The sequence below is a fragment of the Zonotrichia albicollis genome, chromosome 18 (assembly GCF_047830755.1).
Source record: "Zonotrichia albicollis isolate bZonAlb1 chromosome 18, bZonAlb1.hap1, whole genome shotgun sequence".
Taxonomy (NCBI): Eukaryota; Metazoa; Chordata; class Aves; order Passeriformes; family Passerellidae; genus Zonotrichia; species Zonotrichia albicollis.
This window is the reverse complement of record NC_133836.1, coordinates 1,958,287-1,964,286: the sequence shown is the minus strand read 5'-3', so window position 1 is coordinate 1,964,286 and position 6,000 is coordinate 1,958,287.

Here is a 6,000-nt window from a genome sequence, read left to right as displayed (position 1 = left end):
CTCCTGGTGTCCGGTGTGTCAGGTTCAGTGCCCCAGGGGCACCTTGGCCTCAGCAGCTGAGCCCCCAGGGTGCTGCATGGGGCCTCTGGGTGCTTGGCAGGGTGGCAGGATGGTGACTTCCAAGGCTGGCACTGCCAGCAGTGTCTGCCCAGCCGTGGGACGTGGATCCAGTTCTGATTTCCATCCCATTCCATCCCAGTGGGAGCAATTCCCACTGCAGATGCAGCCCCTGCCAATCCTCCACAGCCTGGCAGGAGCGTGGCTTGGCCTCACACTGCCCAGCCCCAGCTCTGTTTCTAAATCCCTGGAGTGGTGACACTGCAGAGGAGCAAGGACCTGCCCCGGGCCGTGCATCTTCTGCCAAAGCACTGAGTCTCCTCTGCTGGCAGCAAGCCCAGCCACAGCAGGGAAATTAATGCAGGAATGGCTTGTTCTCAAGTAGGATAAAGGGTCCTGGAATTGCTTTTTTGGGGTGTAAGGAGGGAGTTTTATGGGCTCCATTTTCTGCTTCTAATAATGATATTTGATCTAAACAGTTCCACGCCTTGGAGTCCATGGCAGATGGGGAGTTCACATCTACGAGGATGAAAATGCTCATCCTGCCAAGCCTTTGATTCTCATCGTATCCTTCCTACCCTGCAAACAGGCGGACAGCACATTTCTAGCATAAAAATATCCTCCTCTCCAGCTAACCACCTCCAGATTCCCTTCCTGAGCCTGTTCTGAGCCTGGTGATTAGACATTTCTATATACATAAACATTCAGATCATCTCCCCAAGGTTCTTCCTGTCTCACAAGCAAATCCTGAGACCAGCAGCTATTTGCAGCTCCTTGAAATACAAAAGGGCTCCTTCCAAGTTATCTGCTGTGGTTGGGGCTCTCCATGCCCCTCTCCCCAGGGCTCCTGGCTGCATCCTCCCATCCCAGGACACTGAAATGCCCATCACTCCTTCTCTGGAGACCAAACTGCTCCAAACACCCCGTGCTGATGCTCAAGGGACTGGGAAAGGGTCAAGCCAAGGGACTGTGTAGACTGGGGAACGTTTTTGGCTGGGATGCAGCATGGGAGTGCCTGGGCAGAGGTAACTTGCAGAGGGAGTTGCAGACCCACACCAAAACCCACACAAAGCAGCGGAGGAATGAACAACAGACACACGCGTGTGCAAGCTGCTTTCTCTTTGATGGAGGATTGTGGAAACGTTACCTTCCCCTGGGGCTTTGCAGTGAAATAACCTGATTATTCATGAACCAGCCAGAATCATCAATCCCTCATTTATCATTTTCAACATAAATAATACGGGCAAGAGAGAAACACGCCAGCAATAAACTAGTTATAGATGTAGTGCTGAAATCTGCCCGTATCCTTTAAATATGCCCCCAGTTACTGATAACAAACAGGGATCCAGCCGACTCCTCTCCTGATTCCTGGGCGTTGGATTACAAAGGACACAAGCCAGCACTCGGCTTTGTGCGAGTGAAAGTCCATTTGGCGCTCGCGTGGGCGGCCAGCTAGGAAATGGCAGCAAATTTTAAAAAACCCACATTTGTCTTGCTGACAAATGCCTCCAGGAAATAAAAGCCTTTGTATTCTTCTTTGACCTCTTCCACTCACAGATGGGTTTCGCTGTGCTTCCGACAGCGATTCTTTTTTAGCGCCTGCACTTCCAGGATATTTATTTTATCTGCTGACGAGCGTGGCTCGCAGAGGCCACGATGCACATCGTGTTATGGGGCTGTTGTGGCTGAGGAGGATGGCCTTGGATAGGCAGAGCTGGGGTTTTAACTTCCAGTCCAGCTGCGAGTGAGGCATTTTGGGATGGTGGTGTCTCTTAGAGCGCCCTTGGCTGGCTGAGCAGCAGCTTTACCCTGAGACACATTGACCCAGAGGAGAGAGCACCCAGAGCCACGCAGGTCCCTCAGTGTCCAGGAGAGGAGCTGAGCATCCTTCCAGCTCTAGTGGGAGCCTGTTTTCCACGTGGACTGAAGGTAGAGTGGAGCAGGGGATGGAGGAGCAGCCTTTGAAGCTCAGGGTGCTTTGCTGAGCAGAGCTCTGCCCTCAGCTCTCCTTTCTGAGTCCCCCAGGACTTGTTCTGGCAGCACCAGCCCGGTGTGCGAGCCCAGCCCTGGCTGAGGCACTCTGGTAATGAGCCACGTGTTCTTCCCAAGGCCCCCAGGCTTGGCAGGGACCCTCTGGAGCCCAGCTCTGCCCATGGGCAGCCCCGCTCTGCACTTTTGGGGAAGGTTTCCCTTGCCCTCCCCCTGCCCCTCACTGCACTCCTCCCAGGGTCCCTCCTCTCTGTGCACTCTGAAAGAAGCAGGGAGGGAAATCACAGTGTGTTTAAACACTGCCTAATGGTGAAAAAGAACATCTGGAGAACAGCCTTGCCCTTCACAGAGTGCTCCACCTCCACATCTCCCAACAGGGAACAGATCCAGAAGGATCCCATCAGCTCAGCACTGGGACCAGCTCTCCCTGTGGGTGCCGCTGGCCAGGGGCAGCAGGTACCCAAGAGCCTGCAGAGGTGGCTGGCAAAGCCACACTCACTGCTGGCAGATTTTAGAGAATAAGAGAAGCTCAGCAAGGGGTGACTCCTTGCCCATGCTGGGCATCCCAGAATTCCACTTCCTGGTCAAACCAGCACAGCCTCCCATGCTGGCCCATCTCCCCCATTCCCCCAGGAAACAAACCTGCTTCATTGGAGCCTGTTCCAGCCAACATTAACACACTCTGCTTTACTTCCCAGCATGGCCTGGGGCAGAAAGCAACATCTGAACCTAATAAACAGGCTGCCCTCCCCCTCAAAGAGACCCAAGAGCAACCCCTGCTATTTGGTTTCCAGCCTCTGCTGTTTGGTTTCTCCTTCAGCAGTGAATGGAGGAGGCAGCTCCAGCTCAGGGGCTCTGGCTGGCCTGAAGGGGAGCAGGATGTTCTGGCAGCCCATGGAGACTGGTAGCTTAAAAATGACTCCAGTGGGGTGGAGTTAGATGGGTTTCAGTGCTCAGGAGCCAGTTGTAACTTCTCACTGGGATATAAGGACTTGTCCTTGCCTTGAACAGAATGGTGCTCTTTTCCAGTTCCAAAAACATGAAAGCTGGAGATGGCTCCAAGCCAAGGCCCAGGATTAATATCCCCATGGGGGAAAGCTCTGCTTTGGTCCAACTGGAATGCAGATCCAGACCTGGCACCCATCTTGAGGCACACACCAACCAGGTTCCTCGTGCCTGACCTCTGGCAGCTGCTTCGCTTTCTGGACAGGGCTCAGGATGAAACAGCAGCAGAAAATGCTCCTGGGCCTTGGGCAAAGCTGGATCAGGATTTCACAGCTGAAGTCTGGACTTTTGCAAACAAACACCTGAGTCAGTGGAGTCCAAACCTCTTCAGAATCCCTGTCTCACTGGATTTGGGGCCCATCAGGCCATACCTGCTGACAGCTGCACAGAGCAGTTGGAGGAGTGTGTTCAATTAGGATGGAGTGTCCTCAGCAGCAGCCTCCTGGACGGTGCTGCTCAGTTATTTCCTCTTCATGCAGCCTTCCCTCCTCCTGTGCCATCGGAGGCAGGAGAGGAGCCCCCAGAAGCTCCTGGCACTGCCCCTCTCCCATGGCACAATGTTTTCCACAAATACTGACCTGCAGCTTATGGAACAACTGCCCACAGGTGAGACCTCACAACAACCTCCCCAGGGCTCCTGCTGGCTCCACGAGTTTCCTCAGCATCTGCTCAGGAGCACTGGGGCTGCCATGGCAATTAATAATGACTAATCTAGATGCAGCATCGTTAGCATGGCCAGTGTGGCCAGCATCTCCTCTGCCCTGACTTACTTCAGCAAATACTGCAACAGTCTCCTCCAAGCTGAACATGCATTTAGTCATCAAAGAGATTGCAAATGACTAATAAATATGAAAAGAAGTTGGGGAGCAGCAAAAATTTCTGGACCAAGATCAGTCTGTACTGACAACTGCTGCTTTCCCTAAGCAAAAGTACCCTGCAGAGTTTAAAACAGCATCTGACTTCAAAGCAGACAGCTCTCCAGATGGAGCTTACCACCCCTGCAACACCCTGGGCTCCGTCAGGTTCCCTGCGTTTGCAGAGGGACGGGGATGATTTCCAAACAGGGAAACACAGCAGCCCCTGGGAGCAGAGTGTGACTGGGGCACTCACCGTGCTGGGGCTGACTCTGGGCTGCCCTTTCTGCCTCCTCTCCTTTTCCAAGGGGAAAGCCTCCCCTGCCAGCTGGGATGGACACAGACCCTCCTCGGTGGGATCCAGACCCTCCTGTACTGGAAGGCAGTCAGAAAGTGCTGTGCTTGCAGCACAAGGATTTCACCTTCCAGCTCTGTTTTGCAGATTCCCAGGTCAGGGCATGCAGGCAGATGCTGTGAGTTTCACAGGGTGGCTTTGGTCACCCTGGTGCCACCAAGGGAAGGGACCTGCAGCCCTGCAGGGCCTGCAATATGCCATGCACTGGGGCTGCCCAGCTGCACCTCCCCTGCATCCCTGCTGGGGGGTTTCTCCACAGCTGCAGAACTGTGTGCCCACGGATTTCATTTCAGGGCTGTTTCTGCAGGGCTGGCTGGTTGGTGTGTTGGTTATTTACTGGTGCTGCAGGCTCCCAGCCCCTCTGAGCACTTGCCCTTCAGTAACACCAACACCAACCTCAGATCACTCCAGATACAACTGCTCCAACTCCTGTCTGTGGCCAGTGATTTATTACCACTCCACTGCCTGGAGTCCTGACAAATCCTTTTTGGTAATTGCAGGAGGCCAAAAATGAGAGGATAAATAAACCTGACAATTAATTCAGCTGTTACTCACACAGGCACATAGTGACACTCATTCCCAAGTCTCCTATGGACCCAATTCTCCCCAGAAGGCAGGCAGAGCTCAGCCAGCCTGGGCACCTCTGCCCAGCACCCTCCAGGGCCCCAGGGCTGATAAGAGCCAGCATCCCACCAAAAGCTGCTCTATTTTCCTTCCAAGTCACTTGCCAGCCTACCCCGTCTCATCTCCTGCCAAGATCAGCTCTTTAGCCCTCTGCATCATTATCACCGAGCATATATAATGCCATGGCAAATCACAAGAACTGATGGATGGCTATTTGGATTGCAGTTGTCAGGGGAGTGTAAAATGCTTCCAGCTGTGCAGAGCCCAGGAACAGCTCCTGGCCAAGCTGGGCTGGTGAGCGAGGGCTGTGGGCCACCATGAACCCTTTTATAAAACAAACATGCCCTGCTCCTGGCTGGGTACCCCAGCTGCATCCCACTCTCCCCATCACCCACAGGGCCCCTGTGGGATGGTGCTGGTGCCCAGTGCAGGTCCTGGGGTGCACAAGGGCAGCCTCCACCTCGTGCCCTTTTCTGCCTGCTCTCATCACTCTGCCTGGCCTAGCTAAAAAAAACCCCTAAAACCACAAACATCTTCTTGTTTAATTCTTTCCAAAATAAAAAAAAAATCTCTTATCCTGACTCAACACCAATTTGTCACCAGAAGGTCACGATGCTCCTGCACCTTCTCAAAGACCAAAGGTATCAGGGCCATCTTTTATCTTCCCTTTCTCCTCAGAAACTCTTGTCTGCCACTTAAAATACAAGTGAGCGTGGATTGCTGGCGTATTTTTATTGCTGGTTTTCAAAGCCATCTGCTTTTGTCCCATTTCATTTTCATCTCTTTATGTAAGAGCTTTGCAAGTAGACCTAAAGTTTCCATCATTAAATTCTAAGTGTTGGCCTTGAATTGAGAGTTTTCCCACCTTCTCTTTCTTCAGCATCAGTGTGAATTATTGACCAGGGAGACGGCTGTCAGCCCTTGTCAGCATTTAAACCCTGATGTGAGAGGTTGAACAGCCCAGCTCCTGTTTGTACTGGTTATTAACTTACTCTAATTGCCTTCAGAGTGGCAAAAGCCTTTCCATGAAGGTTTTTCAACAAAATCTCTGGTCTCAAGAGATCTCCAGGCTGATTTTTAAGAGGCAGCAGTGTCTGCCTGGTGCATTGCCATGGC